The 22,397-nt window shown below is 39.3% G+C and overlaps 1 long non-coding RNA gene and 1 pseudogene across 3 annotated transcripts in view; both read right to left on the bottom strand.

Moving 5' to 3' along the window:
• The window catches only part of LOC118012558, a 43,896-nt gene that overhangs the window by 20,438 nt on the left and 1,061 nt on the right, over positions 1–22,397 (bottom strand). For all 3 annotated transcript variants that reach the window (XR_004679751.1, XR_004679750.1, XR_004679752.1), the window contains exon 2: positions 22,279–22,357. This is a non-coding gene — a long non-coding RNA (uncharacterized LOC118012558). The remainder of the gene's footprint in view (positions 1–22,278; positions 22,358–22,397) is intronic.
• LOC118012736 lies at positions 6,142–6,240 on the bottom strand (annotated as a pseudogene).

Here is a 22,397-nt window from a genome sequence, read left to right as displayed (position 1 = left end):
CCTTCCTTCCTTCCTTCCTTCCTTCCTTCCTTCCTTCCTTCCTTCCTCCCTCCCTCCCTCCCTTCCTTCCTAGATTTTATTTATTTGTCAGAAAGAGAGAGAGAGAACACAAACAGGGGGAGCAGCAGGCAGAGGGAGAAGTAAACTCCCTGCTGAGCAAGGAGCCCGATGTGGGGCTCGATCCCTGGACCCTGGGATCATGACCTGAGCCGAAGGCAGAAGCTTAACTGACTTAGCCACCTAGGTGTCCCAAAATCTACTCATTTAAATGTACTTGTGTTACTTATAAGGTGAGAAAAGATCAAGTGAGGCCTAGTCTGTTCAATGAAACTTATGAGCACGGAATTATTTTTTTCTCTCTTAAAACTAATTTTCACTTTAAAAAAAAAGAGAGCTGAACCTTGAGAGAAATTTAGAGCAGTGATTCTCAGACTTTTGTGTGCATCAGAATCACCTGGAGAACTTCTTAAATCACAGATTCCTGGGCCCCACCCAGAGATTCTGATTAGGAGTTCAGGCTTGAGTCTCATGAATCTGCATTTCCAGCAAGCTCCCTGGTAGTGCTGATGCGGCTGGTATGAGAACCATATTTAGTAGCACTGATTTAGAACAGTGATTCTCAGACTTGAGCACACATCAAAATCACCTGGAGGGTTTGATAAAACAGAGTGCCTAGCCTAATCCCAGTTTCTGTTTTAATAGGTCTGGAGTGGAGCCTAAGAATTTGATATAAATTGAAATGAAAAAGAAAACCTTTCTCTTCATCCTCAACCCTCAGCAAACTTCCCTGTGGAAAATATAAGTTTCTATGTGTGGCTTTATATATAGCCTTATTGTTTTCATAGATGGGATCACAGTATTGGAATTATTCTAAACATTGCTTTTTAAAAATTTTTTGTTTATTTACTTGAGAGAGACAGAGAGAGAGACAGAGGGAGCATGAGCAGGGCAGAGGAAGAGGAAGAGGGAGAAGCAGACACCCCACTGAGCAGGGAGCCGGATATGGGACTCGATCCCAGGACCCCAGGATCATGCCCTGAGCCAAAGGCAGATGCCCAACTGACTGAGCCACCCAGGCACCCCCAAACATTGCTTTTTTATTTAATAGTGTATCAAGGAGATCTTTTGATAGAAGCACATGTAACCAACTTTGATCTTTATAGCTGTATAGTATTCCACTGTATGAATATAGAATAGTTTAATTAACCCATCCCCAAATTGTGGACATTCAGGCTATTCCCTTTTTTTTAACTTTAAGAAACAAAGCTTATTAAAATTTATAATTAATTTAAAAAAAGAAACCTAGCTATATGCTGATAATAAATACAGATGAAACAGTGATAGATAAAGGTTGAAATAAAAATAAAATAAAATAAAAAACTCAGTAGAAAAATGGGTAAACAGCACAGACAAGGAAAGACAAACAGCCCTAAATGTAGAAAAAGATGTTCAATTTCATTTATTAATAAAATGTAAATGAAAACTACAATTAGATGTCAATACCACTTTTCACTTATCAGATGGACAAAAATCAAAATATTTAACACCACTCTTTGTTAGTAAGGCTGTGAAGAAACAGGCACTCTTATACATTGTTAATGGGCGTACAGGATAGTGCAACCATTTGGAGTGAATGTGGCTGACAAAATTTCATATGCCTTTACTTCTTGATGTAGCAATACCCCTTCCAGGCATTTACCCTGAAGACTTACCTCCGCAAATAGATAGCAACCTATGCACAGGATTATTCATTATGGCACAATTCATAATAGCAAAAGATCAGTTCAAATTCCCATTAATAGGGGACTGATTGAATAAAATATGGTACATCGATCTTGTTGCAATAGTTTGTTTATTCTATTAATTTTTCTATGTCGATCATATTGTTTTTCACAAAATGATAGCTTATCTCTTTATTTCCAATTCTTGTATTGCTTATATCTTTTCATCTTTTTATAGCATTGTCCAGCATCTCTAGTATTTTATTTTATTATTAGTTTTTAAAGATTTATTTATTTGAGAGAGAGAGAGAGACAGAGAATGCAGGTGGGAGGGGCAAAGGGAGATGGAAAGAGAGAAACTCAAGCAGACTCCCTGCTGAGTGTGGAGTCTGATGTGGGGTTCAATCCCGTGACCCCAAGATCATGACCTGAGCTGAAATCAAAAGTCAGATGCTCAATTGACTGAGCCACCCAGGCACCCCTCTAGTATAATTTTAAAGAGTAGCTAAAGTAGTAGACAGCTTATTTTTCATTACGCTTAAAAGAAATGCTTCTAAAGGGGCGCCTGGGTGGCTCAGCCATTAAGCGTCTGCCTTCGGCTCAGGTCACGATCCCAGTGTCCTGGGATCGAATCCCACATCGGGCTCCCTGCTCGGCGGGAAGCCTTCTTCTCCCTCTCCCACTCCTGCTGCTTGTGTTCCTGCTCTCGCTATCTCTGTCTCTGTCAAATAAATAAAATCTTTAAGAAAAAAAATGCTTCTAAAGTTTCTCCATTTAGTTATTATTTTTTAAAATTCACTGTTGAATTCAGCTAGCTAATATTTTATATTGGATATTCAAATATATGTTCATATATGTTCAAATATGACATCAATCTAATTGAAATTTTTTATAATGTCCTTATTCAGTATTTATTTGCTCGTTTGTTTGTTTATCTTAAGTAGGCTCCATGCTGAGCTGGAGCCCACTTGGGCTTGAACTCAGGACCCTGAGATCAAGACCTGAGGTGAGATCAATAGCCAGATGCTGAACCAACTAAGCCACCCAGGTGCAGCCTTATTCAGTTTTTTGGGTTTTTTTTAAGATTTTATTTATTTACTTGACAGAGACAGCGAGAGAGGGAACACAAGCAGGGGGAGTGGGAGAGGGAGAAGCAGGCTTCCCGCGGAGCAGGGAGCCCGACGCAGGGCTCGATCCCAGGACCCTGGGATCATGACCTGAGCTGAAGGCAGACGCTTAACCGACCGAGCCACCCAGGCATCCCTAAATACTTATTTATTTAAAAAAAAATTTTTTTTTTAAAGATTTTATTTATTTGACAGAGAGAGACATAGCGAAAGCAGGAACACAAGCAGGGGGAGTGGGAGAGGGAGAAGCAGGCTTCCCGCCGAGCAGGGAGCCCGATGTGGGGCTCGATCCCCGGAACCATGACCGGAGCCGAAGGTAGATGCTCAATGACTGAGCCACCTAGGCGCGCCCTGCCTTATTCAGTTTTTGAATTCAGAGTTACAGTGGCCTCATAAAATGAACATGGCAATGTTTGCTCATTTTTTTTTTTTTTAAGATTTTATTTATTTGAGAGAGGTTGCAACCATCACCACTACTTCCAGAACACTTTCATCACCCCTAAGAGAAAGGTGATCCCCATTAGCAGTCACTCCCTAATGTCTTGCTCCCCCAAACCTCCCTCTACCCCAGCCCTAGGCAACCACTAATCTACTTTCTTTTTGGATTTGCTTATTCTGGACATTACATATAAATGAAATCATACAATATGTGGCCTTTTACTTCTGCTTACTTTCATTTAGCATAACATTTTCAAGGTTTACTATCCATGGCTCAATAATATTCCATTGTATGGATACATCACACATTTTATTTGCCCATTCATTAGCTGATGGACTAATCCATCAGCTGGATTGTTTCCAACCCCTAGCTACTATGAATAATGATGCTATGAACCTTAGTGTACAAGATTTTGTGTGGATATAATGCTTAAATCTATTACACATACCCAATGCTTCTCTTGGGTATTTACCTAGAATTGCTGGATCATATGCTAACTATATGTCCAACTTTTTGAGAAACTGCCAAACTGTTATTCAAAGCAACTGTACCATTTTATATATCCAGGAGCATTGTATAAGGGTTCCAATTCACATTCTCACCAACACTTGGTATTGTCTGTTGTTTGTTTTTGTTTTTTAAATTATAGACATTCTAGTGTGTGTGGTATCTCAATTTTTTTTTTTTTAGGTTATCTGACAGAGAGAGCACAAGCTGGAGGAGTGGCAGGCAGAGGGAGAGGGAGAAGCAGGCTCCCCGCCAAGCAGGGATCATGATGTGGGGCTCCATCCCAGGGTCCCAGGGTCATGACCTGAACCGAAGGCAGATGTTTAACCGACTGAGCCACCCAGGTGCCCCCTCAATGTGATTTTGATGTGCATTTCCCCAATAACTATTGATATTAAGTATCTTTTCATGGGCTTGTTGGCCATTTGCGTATTTCTTTGGGGAAATGTCTCTTCAGATCCTCTGCCCATTTTTTTTTTTTTAATTGATTCATTTGAGACACAGAGAGAGCATGAGCAGGGGGAGAGGCAGAGGGAGAGGGAGAAGTAGGCTCCCCACTGAGCCAGAAGCCCAATGTGGGGCTCGATCCCAGGACCCTGGGATCATGACTTGGGCCAAAGGCAGACGCTTAACCATCTGAGTCACCCAGGCATCCCCTCTCTGCCCATTTTTAAATTAGGTTACTTGTTTTTTTATTATTGAGTCCTAAGAGTTGTTTTTTTTTTAAAGATTTTATTTATTTATTTGATAGAGAGAGACACAGCGAGAGAGGGAACACAAGCAGAGGGAGTGGGAGAGGGAGAAGCAGGATTCCCGCAGAGCAGGGAGCCCAATACTGGGCTTGATCCTAGGACCCTGGGATCATGCCCTGAGACGAAGGCAGACGCTTAACAACTGAGCCACCCAGGCGCCCCGAGTCCTAAGAGTTTTTAAATATTCTGGATACTAGACATTTATCAGATGCATGATTTGCAATTATTTTCTTCCATTTCTTGGGTTATCTTTTTTTTCTCTTACTAGTGTCCTATAAAGTACAAAGTTTAAAATTTTAATTGAATTCAATTTATCTTTTTTTTCTTTTGTTGCCTGTTTTCGGTGTTATATCTAAGGAATGAATGCCTAATCTGAAGACAAGGAATTTAAGATTTCTTATGTTTTCTTTGTAGAGTTTTTACAGTTTAGATCTTACATGTAGGTCTTTGATCTATTTAGAGTCCTTTTTTTTTCTTCCTTAAGAGTGGTTTTAGATTCACATCATTTTTCATATATGGTGTGGAGAAGGGGTCCAACTTCATTATTTTTTTTTTAAGATATTTTTTATTTATTTATTTGACAGAGAGATAGAGAGCACAAGTAGGCAGAGTGGCAGACAGAGGGAAAGGGAGAAGCAGGCTCTCTGCTGAGCAGGGAGCCCGATGAGGGGCTCGATCCCAGGACCCTGGGATCATTACCTGAGCTGAAGGCAGCTGCTCAACCAACTGAGCCACCCAGGCGCCCCCCAACTTCATTCTTTTATACGTAGCTATCCAATTGTCCCAGCACCATTTGTTGAAAATCATTGAGCATAGATGCATGGGTATTATTTCTTGACTCTTAATTGTATTCCACTGGTCTATCTTTAGCCAGTACCACACTATTCTGATTACTGTAGCTTTGTAGTAAGTTTCAAAAATCAGGAACTGTGAGTCCTTCAGCTTTGTTCTTTTCTTCCAAGATTGTTTTGGCTTCTCTTGGTCCTTTGCATGCCTATAGGAATTGTAGGATCAGTGTGTCTGTTTCTGCAAAGAAGGCAGTTGAGATATTGATAGGGACTGCATTGAATCTGTAGATCATTTTGGAGAGCATCTTTTTTTTTTCAAAGATTTATTTATTTGAGAGAGAGGGTGCGTGTGAGTTGGGGAAGGGGCAGAGGTAGAGAGAGAATCCTTCAAGCAGACTCCCCACTGACCAGGGAGCCCAAAGCGGTGCTTGATCCCAGGACCCGAGATCATGACCTGCGCCAAAACCAAGAGCCAGCTGCTGAACTGACTGAGCCACCCAGGTGCCCCTGAAGAGTATGTTAACAATATTAAGGCTTCTGGTCCATTTATTTAGGTTTTCCTTAATTTCTTTCAACAATGTTCAGTATACAAGTCTTCTATTTCTTTTGTTAAATCTATTCCTAAGTATTTTATTCTTGATGCTATTATAAGTTGAGTTGTTTTTTTAACTTCATTTTCAGAGAAAATGTCTTTTTACTTCATTGGGAGCAACTGGAATTCTCTGTGGTTGCTGTTGTTTTACTTAGTAACACTGACTGACCACAAGGCCTTTTGTGGGCAGGTATCCAAAGTCTGGATCTCTCATGGGACACGTGTGAGCTCTTTTGTGTGTCACCCTTCTGCAGGAGGCATGCTAATCTTCTGTGTTGTTCCAATTTTAGTATATGTGTTGCCAAAGCAAGCACTGTGTGAGCTCTTACAGGCCCCCACAGATCTCCACAGAGCATAGTTCTCTTGGTAAAGGATATCAATCTCCAGTTCCAGGATTCCAACTTTGCCACTCACTGCCCACTGGCACATCCCATAGCCTCTTTCTGGATTTTCTTTCTTGCTGTATGCATCCTCTTTTTGGGGGGGAGGGGTGGTTCAAGAGAGATAGCTCAAAGATAGCTAGCTCCCACTATGTTTACTTGACAGGCAGGAGCTTACCTTCCAGATATATATTTTTTAAGATTTAATTTATTTATTTGTCAGAGACAGAGAGAGAGAGAGAGAGAGTGCACAAGCAGGGTGACTGGCAGGCAGAGGGAGAAGCAGGCTCCCTGCTGAGTCGGGAGCCCGATGCGGGGCTCGATCCCAGGACCCTGGGATCATGACCCAAGCCAAAGGCAGACCCTTAACTGACTGAGCCACCCAGGCATCCCTACTTTCCAGATATTGTAACTTACTATCAAGGTATAGTAATTAAGATGTGCATTAAGGCACAGGGATGAAAGAATAACCTGACAGAACCAAAAGAGAATCCAAAATATATGTCAAAAGTGGCATTACCTACCTTTGGGAAAAGGATGGCATTTTCAATAAAAGGTTTCAAAACAACTCGTTGTCAATTAGGAAAAAAAAAAAAAACAAACAAAATTAGCTTCCTACCTCACACCACACACAAAAGTAAATTCTATGTGTATAGAAGCCCTAAAGGTTGTAAAAAACCCAAACCTAAAAAAAACCTAGAGGGAACTATAAGAGAATATCTTTATGACTTCGGAGTGGGGACATATTTTTTTAGAAGAAACAATAAGCATACATCAAAAAGAAAAGATTGATAAACCTGATCATAAAAGACACCATAACATGGGATGCCTGGGTGGCTCAGTCGGTTAAGCATCTGCCTTCGGCTCAGGTCATGATCCCAGAATCCTGGGGATCGAGCCCCGCATCGGGCTCCCTGCTCAGCGGGAAGCCTGCTTCTCCCTCTCTCACTCCCCCTGCTTGGGCTCTCTCTTTCTGACAAATAAATAAATAAAATCTTAAAAAAAAAAAAAAAGACACCATAACAAAAATGTAAATTCCAGATGTGAAGATATTGGCTGCATATAGCCACATAGTTATGAAAGATTTATATCCTGACTATAGAAGAATTTCTAAAAATCAGTAATAAAAAGATAAACCGTTCATCTGAAAAGTGACCCAGGCAGAAAAGGAGATCCAAATTGCCAGTGAACATATGGAAAGACACCCAGTCCCATGAGGAATCAGGAAAACAAATTAACACCATAAGGAAATACAATTTTAGACTCTTAAAAATTAGTAAAAAATTAAAAACTGAAAATATATAGTGCTAGTATTGGATACTCTCATATTCTGCTGGTTATTTCTGAGATCTGTTTGTCAGGTTGAAGATATGCATATGCTAAGACCTCATAAATGTCACTAAAGAAACTTACACATACAATCATCAGTAGAGGGTTTTATAAAAATGTTTACATAGCAAGGTTAAAAAAATCCCAGCAAACAAAACAAAACAAAAACCCTGGAAACTCACTAGATGTCCATTAATAGGAGATTAGATAAATGTCAAAACATTCATACAGTGGAATACCACAGAATACTTAAAAAATAAATTAACACTCTAGCTATCCTCTTTATCCACAGGATGTATCTCAAAAACATAGTATTGAGAAAGAAAGTGGGGGGGGGGGGAGTGTGAATTGCAGAAAGATATAGACAATATGATAGCACTCATATAAAACTTAAAATATGAAAACAATACTAAATATCATTTATGGATACATTTATATATAGGAAAAACACAAAACAGGTATGAAAATATAAGTCCAAATTCAGAAGGGAGAGGTGGAAATGGGGTCAGGCGGGCAACACAAAGAATTCATCACAGTTTCTATTTTTTTTTTTTTTTAAGATTTTATCTATTTATTTGGCAGAGGGGGAGAGAGCACGGGCAGGGGGAGCGGCAGGCAGAGGGAGAAGCAGGCTCCCTGCTGATCAAGGAGCCCAATGCAGGACTCGATCCCAGGGCCCTGAGATCATGACCTGAATCGAAGGCAGACACTTAACCAACTGAGCCACCCAGGCGCCCCTCTATTCTTTTTTGCAAGCCTGATACTTTGTTAAATGCAAACAAAAAATACAAAATAACTCCCAGTGTTGTAAGATAGCTCTAAATTCAAGTTTCTGTAAACTCTTTCCTTGAGTTCTAATTTCAGTGTACTCCTTCTAAAAAAGGTTGTCTGCTCTCAGGCTGGTGACACAATCCGTTTTCAACCTTAACTTCATGACTAAGACTCTCCTTTGTCTTGGGGAAGCCAAAGACTTCCAGTTAGCAAGTCTGCACAGGAATTTCTGCCCACTTTATAATCAGTGTTTTCTTTTCAAAATATCCCCACCTGTTTGCCTAATTTTCAGAGAAAGGGGCATTCAGAGGCTGGAAATAGGCTACCTGCTGTTAGAGGGTTTAAATTTACTTGCTAGCTGGCTTTAAGACTACTGGAATGGGGCAGGATTATCCAGGTCTGTTTTTGAATTGGTCACTAACCAGAAGCACAAGACCTTAGGTGAATCCCTTGACTGCTGTGGACTTGTTTTCTCAGTCAAACAAGCGTGATGGATGAAATGATCTCTAAGGTACATTTTTGATCCAACTTTCCATGAGCCTAACGCAGATTTTGAGGCATTGTCAAAACTTTCCTTGGTTCTGTAATTCTTTTTCTCTGTCATTTCCACCAAGCAGGTTGGATAAATCCTGGTGATCTCAACTCCCTGGACAACTTTGAGGAATGCTGTATTTTTCATATGCCCAAGCTGAAAATGCAAAGAGTCAAAGTTACCCCACTTGCCATTAAGCAAATGTCCTGGCTTCTCATTTAGGTATAGATTAGCATTGTCTTTGTAATTTATACCAGTAGTTGTCTGGTAAATCCCTTGAAGTGGTTGGTAGTCTCTTTGTAGTAAAATTTTCCGACTTTCCCCTTGCTTGGCACTAAGAGGAACTTAATTTATTTTCTGAAGTAAGGTGCAAATACTTCTTGTTTAAATTAAGATATTGTGTTATCAATGAACAAAGAGTCCTGACTGATAGGAAAGGTATGATTTTACCTTCTGAATTTATATAAATGTAAAATATATAGTTCTATGGGAGTAAGAACTGTCAACTTCTAGTCAAACCTGTTAGTTTCAAGAGTTGGCAACTACCTGTTGCGATCAGGAATTATAGGTTGAAAGCAACTATAGTCAGTTTAATTCACGTGGTGCTTGAATTCAAAAGAAGACTGGTAAGTGGAATTTAAATATTACACAGTTAATAGCAGGGAGGTGCCCAATCCCAGATGACTCAGAATCCCAGTGCAGTATAGTAGATGATGCAGAGAAATGCAGTGTGGCCAAGTGCATGAGAGAGAGAAGTTCATAGGTGAGTTATATAGATAAATCATGCACGAGCAAAGGCAAATTTTGGGAATTGAGAACATCAAAATACATTTGGGGATATTAGTTTAGTGACTGTGAACAACTAATATTATATATGCTATGATTTGTTTAGAAATTAGCTGAAGTAACAAGGAAAACTGGCAAATATGGTATGAATATAAGGAGATGATCGAAAAGGAGAAATAGGATTTGAGTTATTGCAAACAGCAGAAGGCAAGAGAATTTCATCCAGGGATAGGAAACTCTAAATAAATAACACTAGCTAGGAAATATGGCAAACACAGATCTTATAGGTAATTTAAAAACTTGATTTCTTAATGCATCACTTAACTTTTGAACTGCAAGCTCGCAGAGTGAAAGACTCCACCTTTATTTCAAGTACTACATGATATAATTAATGTGGCAAAAACAAAAATAGAAGAAACACAATTGTGCAATTCTGGAGGAGCACAGATTCCCGTGCATGACGATTGCAGGCATATCCTGCAATTTACAATACATAGTTGGAATTATTTTAACCTTAATACAAGTGAACAAATACAGGCAGGGATCTGTTATTTTGTTAAAGCAGACATAGTGGGGCAGTTTAATTTGCACATTCTGGCCCAGCTCACGAACTCTGTTCTCACTTTGCCGCATGACCATGAAGTGTGTGTGTGTGTAAGTTATGGTCCACATGTCAGAATATGGCCATTTCGGGAAATATTATCTGTGAAGCTCTAAATGACCTTGTTAAAATGGAAAGAGTTAGAGTTGCTTGAAATTATTAGAAAAAAATAAACCCTGTCCAAATGGGAACTAGTATAAATCTTCATTCTGGTTCTGAGAGACTGAATGTCATAAGGGTGAGTTTCAATGTTTTGTTTGGCTTAGCTCAAGAGCATTCCTTTCATTCCTCCTCAGCTTTCCTTGACCTACCCACACCTGCTAAGCAACCCCTTTTGTGTTCCATCATTGTAGTAACTATATAGTCTAGTAATTTGTTTTCCTTACTAAACTGACTTCTTTGAGTATAAAAACTGTATCTTTCTAGCTATGCCTACTCAGGGGCAGGTCAAGTTCTGGCAAAGGAGAGGCTATTAGACAATGTAAAAATAAAAGCACTTCACTTGGTTTTGAAGGTCTTGAAATGGTTCTTTGCATTTGGATGGGTTGATCAGGCCATTGGTACAGGAGCCCATCTGAGAATTGGCATGGGCCAGTTGTTTGAGAGACCTCACTGATGGCAGCTGAAATCCCCAAATGGTCAGGTTACCGATAAATATGTCAGGTTACTTACTTTTTGGCATTTGCCCTTTGTTCTTACTAAGTGTAAGGAATCGTCTTCAAAAAGCCTGAACAGATCCGGATTATGACACATAAGCAACAGGCCATGTTTAAAGGGCTGTTTAGTCATTTATTCTGCATCAGAGCTATCCATAGAACCACCCGGATTTGTCACGCTTCTGATGGTCAAACAGTGACTTTCATACCGCCTTTGTTACTGAGAAATGGGTTTTTCTAATGTCAATTTCACTAGTTGTGACAATATTGGAAACTGGAACTATCCTCTTCATTAAAGATGAAGTGACCTTGGTGCTTGTGACTAGGTTAAGTGACTTGTCTAGGTCACACAGTGAGTTGATGTCTATGAGGGCACATTCCCCAGTAACTGTCACTACAGTGTTTAATTTTATTTTTTTTAAAGATTTTATTTATTTATTTGACAGAGAAAGACAGAGAGAGAGAGAGGGAACACAAGCAGAGGGAGTGGGAGAGGGAGAAGCAGGCTCCCTGCTGAGCAGAGAACCTGATGTGAGACTCCATCCCAGGACCCTGGGATCATGACCTGAGCCGTAGGCAGACGCTTAACCAACTGAGCCACCCAGGTGCCCCACTATGGTGTTTAAAGATGGGCATATGAGCGGCATAAAACCTTGCCAGGTGAGGAAATCCGTGAGAGGTAAGCCAGACACCTGTCCTGTCTTCTTCAGTGGGTGATACTTACTAGATAAGTCAAGTACTGAGAGAGGGAGTGGTTATGAACACAATTTAGCAAACTAGTTTCTGATCTCCTGGTTTCATCACATACAAAAGACACACCCTGACTCTGCCCAAATATTTCTGTAACACGCCACTTCTCTAACAAAGAGACTACCTGTTCCCCAAGTAGTACAAATTCAGATTCCATATGGGCTATGAAGGATGATGACAATATGCATTGCTGCTATTCTTCATGAATTTTAATTTCTGTAGGCATAAAATATTTTTTCACTGAGATTACTGAAGATTAAGTAAAGCCATCAAATTAAATATAAGTACCTACTATTAAAGCATTTAGACTAACCTAGAGTGGGAGATACTGCCTAATGAAATCATAGGACGAGAAAGAAATCTTCTTACCCAGAGTTTGGTGATTTGTTCATTAGGGCATGCTATCAAAAATATGCTATTAAATCTTTTAAGAATGACTTAAAAATTACAAAAGTCTATGTTGATAGAATAAAATGAAGAATACAGACATAAGTTTTAAAAATGACCAACAATTTTACCACCCACAGATAATCACTTGCTAATAATATTTTGATGTATTTACTTCGAGAAAGTATGCCAAAGATGCATCTCATACATGAACTAATACCTAGGGCAGGCCCCTGTCAATCAGTTGCTGAGTAGAATATGACCAGAAAACAGATAAAAACAGGTAGGGCTGAAGATATTAATAAAAATATCATCCTCAAAAACTGTGGGGAAAAATCAACAAAAGACATAAAATCATAAAGCCTGTAGGCCTTTAGAGAACACTAACATAATCTTTTATTCTGTGGATAGGACCTTGAGAGAGAATGTGACCCGCTGAGGGCAGGCACAGCTAGAACTAGAATCCAGGAACCCAAGATTTTTGGCATAATCTTCCTGCTTTCACAATGATTTTATCTGACTTTGTTATATACGTGATTGGATTTAATAATTGACAAACTTCGGCTTTGAAATGAACCCAAGTGGTCTGAGATGGGAAGAATAACACAATGTTAGTGGATCCTTTTTATTTACTATTTATTTTTTAAAAGATTTATTTATTTGAGAGAGAGAGAGAGAGAGAATCTCCAGCAGACTCCCCACTTGAGCATGGAGCCCGACACACGGCTTGATCTCACAACCCTGAGATCATGAGCTGAGCCGCAAACAAGAGCTGGACACTTAACCTACTGAGCCACTGAGGTGCCCCTGGCAGATCCTTTTAATGCACTCAAATTGTATCTGCTAGAGATTAAGTTCACTACTTAAGTGTTTGAGTATGTTAGAAGAGCAAGAAACCTTAGAGGTCCTTTATAGTTTATGCCCCCATTCTATAGATAAGAACACTGAGGCCCAAAGAGGAAAGAATTTGGTAAAGATGTTTAGCTAGGATTCTACATGCTCTGGAATGATTGGTACTCCCACTTACTCTGCTTTATTTACTCTGCCTTCAATTGAACTATTAAGTTGTAACAACAAACCTAGGCAATGGTCATTAATTACTGCTAACTTCACAAAGAGAGACAATTAGAAGTTATGTGCCTCCTGATGAATGTATGAAGTAGTTCTGCCAAAAAACTCAAACTTGAATCGGAATAAGGCATACAGTATTATCAAGCATCTAGGGGGTAGAAGAATATGTTAGAGACTCCCAGGAATACAATCAGAAAAATCTAGAATGTGGGAAATATGTAGGGTAAATAACTAGGTTTCTGCAATTAATAAATATCGAGGAAAAATGAGATGGGGGGAATCTAAAGAGACCTAAGAGACAAATAAATAACTCAAATGTAATGTATTGGCATTTGGATCCTGATTTGCACAAACTGTAATTTAAAAAAATCATATAACAGATACATTAATACCAAGCTTATAGAAATAAAAAAGGATCAAAAGAGAACACTATGAACAACTGAATGCCAACAAATTAGATAACTCAGATGAAATGGATACCTTCCTAGAAAGACACAAAGTACTGAAACTGACTCAAGAAGAAATAGAAAATCTGAACAGACCTATAACAAGAGATTAGCAATAAAAGAACAAAAAAAGCAAAATAAAACTACCCACAAAGAAAAGCCATGGCTCAGATGGCTTCACTGGTAAATTCTATAAAACACTCTAAAACAATAAATGTCAATACTTCATAAACTCTTCCAAAAACCACACACACACACACACAAAACAAAAACAGGACGAGGAGGGCATCTTTCCCAACTCATTCTGTGTGGCCCTATTACTCCAATACCAAAATCAAAGATATCACCAGAATATTAGAGACTAATATCCCTTATGAATATAGATACAAAAGTCTTCAACATATGGCAACAAATCAAAATTCAGCAACACATAAAAAGGATTATAACACCATTACCAAGTGGGATTTATCCCAGGAACAGAAAGTTGGTTTGATATCTGAAAATCAATTAATATTAATAGAATAAAGGACAAGTCACATTATCATCAAAACAGACACAGAAAATCCAAAAGCCTTTAATGATAATGAGAAAACACTCAACAAACCAGGACTAAAGGAAAACATCCTCAATCTGATAAACGTCATATATAAAAACCCCACAGCTAATACCATATTTAATGGTAAAAGACTGAATGCTTAAGATCAGGAACAAAACAAGGATGTCCACTCTCACCATTTCAATTCAACATTGTACTAAAGGTTCTAGCTGGGAAAAAATCAGTCAAGAAAATGTAATAAAAGGGATACAGACTGGAAAGGAAGAAGAAAAACAATCTCTATTTGCAAATGACATGATTTTGTATCTAGAAAATGCTCAGGAATCCACTAAAAAAATAATCAATGAGTTGGGCAAGGCTGCAGGATACAAGGTCAATATGCAAAAATTAATTGTATTTCTATACAATTGCAATGAATAATCTTAAAATGAAATGAAGAAAAACAATTCCATTTACAATAGCATCAAAAAGAAAATATATAAGAATAGATTTAATAAATGAAGTGCAGAACTTATACTAGGAAACTACAAAACACTGTTGAAAGCAACTAAAGATGATCTAAATGAATGGAAAGACATTCCATGAACATGAACCAAAAGATTTATTATTATTAAAATGGCAATACTCTTCAAATTTATTTCCAGATTCAGTAAATTCCTATCAAAATCACAACTGCATTTTTTTTTTCAGAAAGGGACAAACTGATTGGAAAATTTATATGGAAATTCAAGGAATCCCAAATAGCCAAAACAACTGGAAACGAAAAACAAAGGTAAGGACTCACATTGCCCAATTTCACAAACTATAAAGGTACAGTAATTGAAACAGTATGTACTGCCATAAAAATACACATATACATTGAAAGAATAGATTTAGTCCAAAAATAAGCTCATACATTTATAGTCAACTGGTTTTGGACACGGGTGCCAACACAGTGCAGTGAAGAATGGGTTTTTCAACAAATGGTGGTGAGACAACTGGAAACCTACATGTAAAAGAATGAAGTTGGACCCCTACCTCAGGCCATATATAAAAATTAACTTAAAATAGATCAAAGACCTAAATGTAGGAGCCAAAAGTATAAGACTCTAAGAAAACACAGAATTACAAAATGGTTTCTCAGATAAGATACTGAAAACACAACCACAAAAGAAAAAGAAGATAAATTGGACAATAAAATGGCAACCTTTTGTGCTTTGGAGGGTATCATCAAGAAAGTAAAAAGACAACCCACTGGATATGAGAAAATATTTGCCAATCATATATCTGCTGAAGGACTTAAATCTAGACTATATAAAGAAACTTTATAGCTCAATAAAAGGACAACACAATTTAAAAAGTGGGCAAAGCATTAAATAGACACTTCTCAGATGAGATATACAAGATGGCCAATATGCAACAAAAAGATGATTAGTCATCAGGGAAATGCAAATCAATGCCACAGTGAAATATCACTATATACCCAATAGGATAAGTATAATAAAAAAGACAGATAATAACAAGTGTTGGTCACAAAAATAGACTCAAAATGGTTGAAAGACCTCAATGTGAGACAGGAGTCCATCAAAATCCTGAAGGAGAACACAGGCGGCAACCTTTTCGACCTCAGCCGCAGCAACTTCTTCCTAGAAACATCGCCAAAGGCAAGGGAAGCAAGGGCAAAAATGAACTGTTGGGCCTTCATCAAGATAAAAAGCTTTTGCACAGCAAAAGAAACAGTCCACAGAACCAAAAGACAACTGACAGAATGGGAGAAGATATTTGCAAATGACATATCAGATAAAGGGCTACTATCCAAAATCTATAAAGAACTTATCAAACTCAACACCCAAAGAACAAAGAATCCAATCAAGAAATGGGCAGAAGACATGAACAGACATTTTTCCAAAGAAGACATCCAAATGGCCAAAAGACACATGAAAAAGTGCTCAACATCGCTCGGCATCAGGGAAATCCAAATCAAAACCTCAATGAGATACCACCTCACACCAGTCAGAATGGCTAAAATTAACAAGTCAGGAAAATGACAGATGTTGGCGGGGATATGGAGAAAGGGGAACCCTCCTACACTGTTGGTGGGAATGCAAGCTGGTGCAGCCACTCTGGAAAACAGTATGGAGGTTCCTCAAAAAGTTGAAAATAGAGCTACCATACGATCCAGCAATTGCACTACTGGGTATTTACCCCAAAGATACAAATGTAGGTATCCGAAGGGGTACGTGCACCCCAATGTTTATAGCAGCAATGTCCACAATAGCCAAACTGTGGAGAGTCAAGATGTCCATCGACAGATGAATGGATAAAGAAGATGTGGTATATATATATATACATATATACAATGGAGTATTATGCAGCCATCAAAAGGAATGAGATCTTGCCATTTGCAACGACGTGGATGGAACTGGAGGGTATTATGCTGAGCGAAATAAGTCAAACAGAGAAAGACATGTATCATATGACCTCACTGATATGAGGAATTCTTAATCTCAGGAAACAAACTGAGGGTTGCATGAGTTGGGGGTGGGGTGGGAGGGATGGGGTCACTGGGTGATAGACACTGGGGAGGTTATGTGCTCTGGTAAGCGCTGTGAATTGTGCAAGACTGTTGAATCACAGATCTGTACCTCTGAAACAAATAATGCAATATATGTTAAGGAAAAAAAAAGATAGCAGGAGGGGAAGAATGAAGAGGGGGAAATCAGAGGGGTAGACGAACCATGAGAGACAATGGACTCTGAAAAACAAACTGAGGGTTCTAGAGAGAGGAGGGTGGGGGGATGTGTTAGCCTGGTGATGGGTATTAAAGAGGGCACGTTCTGCATGGAGCACTGGGTGTTATGCACAAACAATGAATCATAGAACACTACATCTAAAACTAATGATGTAATGTATGGTGATTAACATAACAATAAAAAATTAAAAAAAAAAACAAGTGTTGGTGAGGATGTCTCCACTAGAACCCTCATATTCTGTTGGTGGGAATGTAAAATGGCATCTTCACAATGGAAAAGAGTCTGGCCATTCCTGAAAAGGTTAAACATACAGTTATTATATGATCCAGCAATTCCAAACCTACACATATATTCAAGAAAACTGAAAACATATGTCCACATGAAGTCTTGTAATAGCTGTTCCTGGCAGCATTATTCACAATAGCCAAAAAGTAGTTTGGAACAACCCAATGTCCATCAACTGATGTGTGGATAAACAAAATGTGGTATATTTACATATAAATGCGTTTGACAATTAAAAAAATGAAGTACTGTCACATGCTACAATATAGATGAACCTTGAAAACATGCTAAGTGAAGGAAGCCAGTCATATACTTGTAGGATTCTATTTATATGAAATGTCCAGGATAGGAAAATCCTTAGAGATAAAAAAGTAAATTAGTGGTTGCCTGGGGCTGGTGAAAAATGGGTAGTGAGTACTGATAGGTATAGGGTTTCTTTTTGAGCTGATGATGCTGTTTTATTATTATTTTTTTAATTTTTATTTTTTTTAAAGATTTTATTCATTTATTTGACAGAGAGAGAGAGAGAGAACAAGTAGGCAGAGAGGCAGGCAGAGGGAGAGGGAGAAGCAGGCTTTCCGCTGGGCAGGGAGCCCGATGCAGGGCTCGATCCCAGGACCCCGAGATCATGACCTGAGCCGAAGGCAGCGGCTTAACCGACTGAGCCACCCAGGTACTCCTGATGATGCTGTTTTAAAATGGACTGTAGGGGTGCCTGGGTGGCCCAGTCTGTTAAGCATCCGACTCTTGGTTTTGGCTCAGGTCCTGATCTCAGCGTTGTGAGATTGAGCCCTGTGTCCCACGCCCCACTCAGAGTGGAGTCGGCTTCAGATTCTCTCTCTCTCTCTCTCTCCCTCTGCCATTCCTACTGATGCTCTGTCTCTCTAAAATAATCTTAAAAAAAAAAAAAATGGGTTGTAGTGATGATTGTAGAGCTCTTTGAATGTACTAGACTGTTGAATTATGTACTTTAAATGGATGAATTGTATAGTATTTGAATTATATCTCAGTAAACCTGGTAGCAGAAAAAATTATGAAACAATTAGGGAAATCTGAAGATTTGGTAGACCATGATACTAGGTATTGTTAACTTTTTAGGTATGATGGTGGTATTGGAAGTTATTTTCATTTAAGGGAAAATCTTATCTTTTAGAAATACTAAAATATTTGTGGATAAAATAATTTAAAAAATTATTCTCTTGACCCTACCTATCCCTTGAAGTATCACTCCACTTTTCTTCCCCACCCCCTACCTCCCAGCCCAATTATCTATCTTCCCTCTTTCCAATTCTGTTCCTACCACTCTCTTTTGAACCCATTCCAATCAGGCTTCCATCCTCACCCCTCCAATGTTATGGCCAACAATTATAGCCCATTGGCAATTGACTTGGTCGTTCTTCCTGCTTTCCCTTTATTTCAGTGGCTGACCCTTCTGTCTCCTTTGTTGGTTTCATTACCCTCTCAGTCCTTAAATGCTAGAGTGCTCCAGGGCTCAGTCTTTATTTATTCTTCAGGACTCAGTCTTCAGATAACTTTCTCAAATTTCTGTCTATACTTAATATCTAGATGATCTCATGGCTTTTAATACTATGTGCTTGTGTCTCCCAAATTTACATACCCAGCCTAGAGCTTTCTTCTGAACTCCAGATTCAAAAATCTAACTGCCTTGATATTTCCACGTGCTAATTTAATAGGCATTTCATTGTTTTGTTTTGTTTTTTTAAAGTAGGCTCCACACCCAGTGTGGAGCCCAACATGGGGCTTAAACTCACGGCCCTGAGATCCTGAGCTGAGCTCAAGAGTCAGACGCTTAACTGACTGAGCCACCAAGCACCCCTTAAAAGACATTTCAAACTTAACATCTCCAAAACTGAATTTCTTATTGCTTCCCATTCCCATCCTGCTCCTCCTGGTCTTTGCCACTTCAGTAGATGGCAACTCCATTCTTTAAACTGCTCAGTCAAAAAATATTGGGAGTCCCCTTAACTCCCCTTTTGCTTACACCCTGCATCAATTTATCAAATCCCATGTGCCATCCTGGCTGAATATATCCAAGACATCTCATCACTCCACTGCTTGCACTTTTCCCAAGCCACCACTGTCTCACTTTCAGAATTGCAATAGCCTCCTAAACCCTCCCTCTTGCTCCCCAACAGTCTATTCTCAAAACAGAAGCTAAAGTGATTCTTTAAAGATAGAAGTCAAATCATTTTATTTCTCTGCTCAAAACCTTCCAATGGCTTCCCCTCTCAGTAAAAGCCAACATTCTTACAATGCCCTGTAAATCCCCACATAATTTGGCATCCTGTTACCTCTGACCTCATTTCCTACTTTCTGCCTGCCACACTCTGCTTCTGTCACTCTGGCCTCCTTTCTGTGCTTAGAATGTAGTGTAGACATCCTCTTCCCTCAGAATGGTTTCTGCACTTGCCATTCTTTCTACCTGGAAGGTTCTTCTCCCAAGGACATTTCTTGCTCCCTCACCTCCTTCAGATGTGTACTTAACGTATGTTTCTCAGAGGGCCCCCGCCCCACCAGTCCTATTTAAAAAGAAACTTCTTTCCCTGTCCTCAGCACTCCTTATTTCTCCCTCACTGCTTCATTTTTTCCCTGTAACATTTATCCTACCTGACACAGTTTATATTTCATTTACCATTTTATTTTCTATCTCCTATGAGAACATGGATTCCCCACCCCCCCCAAGTGTTTGGCACATAGTTGGTACACAATGTTTCTAAGCGTATGAATGCTACTTAAAATGCACTTATATTCTCTGCTTCACTGTTTACTGGTGCTAGCTTCATAAGCATTTGGGTATGCATCCCTGAGGAAGATGAGACTGACTGAATAGAAACACTGTCCACTCACTCAAGACTATGATATCTATCTTTGTAAAGGAGACCAAAGCAGAGAGTGGAATTCTAGAGGTTCAGTTTTCAATTGCAGCCTTGGTACCAATAAGCCATGTGACATTGGGCAAAAAAATTTTCCTTTCTGGCCATTTATTTCCTCCCCTGCCAAATGGATCATTGCTTTGAATGATCCCATAAGGTTTTTGAGAATGTAAAATGAAAGATGAAATGTTGAGTAGGAAATGATGTGTTTTATTTTCTCTAGTACATACAAAAATATACTTACCTGGCCTTTTATTTTATTTTTATTTTTTATTTTTAAGATTTTATTTATTTGACAGAGAGAGACACAGCAAGAGAGGGAACACAAGCAGGGGGAGTGGGAGAGGGAGAAGCAGGCTTCCCGCGGAGCAGGAAGCCCGACGTAGGGCTCGATCCCAGGACCCTGGGATCATGATCTGAGCTGAAGGCAGACTCTTAACGACTGAGCCACCCAGGCGCCCCTATTTTATTTTAAGATTTTATTTATTTGAGAGCAATGAACCAACTTGGAATCAAACCTCAGAGTTCTTTTAAGGACCTCAGACGGTGCAGTTTTGCTGTGTTAAGCCCTTATAATACTAGTAATTTGACTGTGAAAGTTCTCAATGTCAGCCTATTCTTTCTCCTGGGAAGACTCACTTTTTTTTTTTTTTTTTAAGATTTTATTTATTTATTTGAACGAGAGAGAGAGAGAGCACAAGCAGGGGAGGCAGAGGGGCAGAAGCAGACACTCTGCTGAGCAGGGAGCCCAACACAGGGGCTTGATCCCAGCACCTTGGGATCATGACCTGAGCCAAAGGCAGACGCTTAACTGACTGAGCCACCCAGGTGTCCCCGAAGACTCACTCTTGACATCTGAATTGTTTTCTTTCAATATCCTTGTCCAAATTAGTGAGTAGTCAGTGCCCATGCACGTCCAGATCACATGGGAGTTTTGTTTCCTAATCATTTGTGTGTATGTGTGGTTGGTGAGTCTTCCCGCAGCCCATCAGTAACCCAGAACATTGATTTTCTCACTGGTAACTGTGGTGAATAACAATTGGCTCATGTTTATTTTGATGGATTCAATGACATATCAATACTTTACATAAAACAGTAGTACAATGCCTGGGATATTTTAAAGCCTCCATAAATTCTCTGTAAAAATGGAGTATGTATTGAGCTTCTACTGCCAGGGTCACTTCCTAAAACAGTTCTTTTACCATATTACTATCCCCAGTCCAGAACCTGAAACAATGCGGCTTTCTCTACTTGGTTTCTAAGTCTTCCCCATCCTACTGAAAGCAGAGTCTCAGAGATATCTGTACACCCATGTTCATAGCAGCATTATTCACCCTAGTCAAAAGGTGTAATTAACCCAAGTATCTATTCTGGTATACAAACACAATGGAATATAATTCAGCCTTAAAAAGGAAGGAAATTCTGACACATGCTACAACACTGAAGAACCTCCAGGACCTTATGCTGAATGATATAAGCCCGTCACAAAGAGACAAACACTGTTATGATTCTACTTGTATGAGATATCTGAGTTGTCAAATTCAGTGACGTAAGTAAAATGGTGGTTGCCAGGACTTGGGGAGTGGGGAATGAGGAGTTGTTTAATAGTTATAGAATTGCTGTTTTAGAAGATGAAAAGAGGGGACACCTGGGTGACTCAGTAGGTTAAATGTCTGCCTTCAGCTAGGGTCGTGGTCCCAGGGTCCTGGGATTGAGCCCCACATCGGGTTCCCTGCTCAGCCAGGAGCCTGCTTCTTCTGCTCCCCCTGCTTGTGCTCGATCTCTCTCTCTCTGACAAATTAATAAATAAAATCTTAAAAAAAAAAAAAAAAGATGGAAAAGAGTTCTGGAGATGGTTGCCCAGCAATGTAAATGTACTTAACTCTACTGACCTATGTAGTTAAGAGTGGTTAAAGTGGCAAATTTTGTGTTATGTGTATGTTACCATAAAGTTAAAAAACAAATCCCGCATCCTAGTTTTCAAACCTTACTTTCCACTCTTCCCCCGTATTCCACACCCCCCATCCCTTTTTCAAGTTACTGCTCTCTACATTGTACTCCCAGCAAAACACTTCCTTTTCAGCCTTTGCCCCAAGGAGTTTCTTCTCTGGAATGCCTTCATCATCACCCACCCATTTTCAAAAGGTTGTCTGTGCTTTCGCCCCGAAGACAGGTTTACCTTTTCTAGATCCAACCAGAAGTCACATCCTCCATGACACGCCTACACCTTCAAACTAGAGTCCTTGGCCTGTCCTGCACTGCAGAGAGGAGCAAACACATGGCTTCACTGTTTTACCT

Source organism: Mirounga leonina, unplaced genomic scaffold (genome assembly GCF_011800145.1).
Source record: "Mirounga leonina isolate KUSES-001 unplaced genomic scaffold, KU_Mleo_1.0 Mir_151, whole genome shotgun sequence".
NCBI classification, from domain to species: domain Eukaryota; kingdom Metazoa; phylum Chordata; class Mammalia; order Carnivora; family Phocidae; genus Mirounga; species Mirounga leonina.
This window is presented reverse-complemented; position numbering and strand designations above follow the sequence as displayed.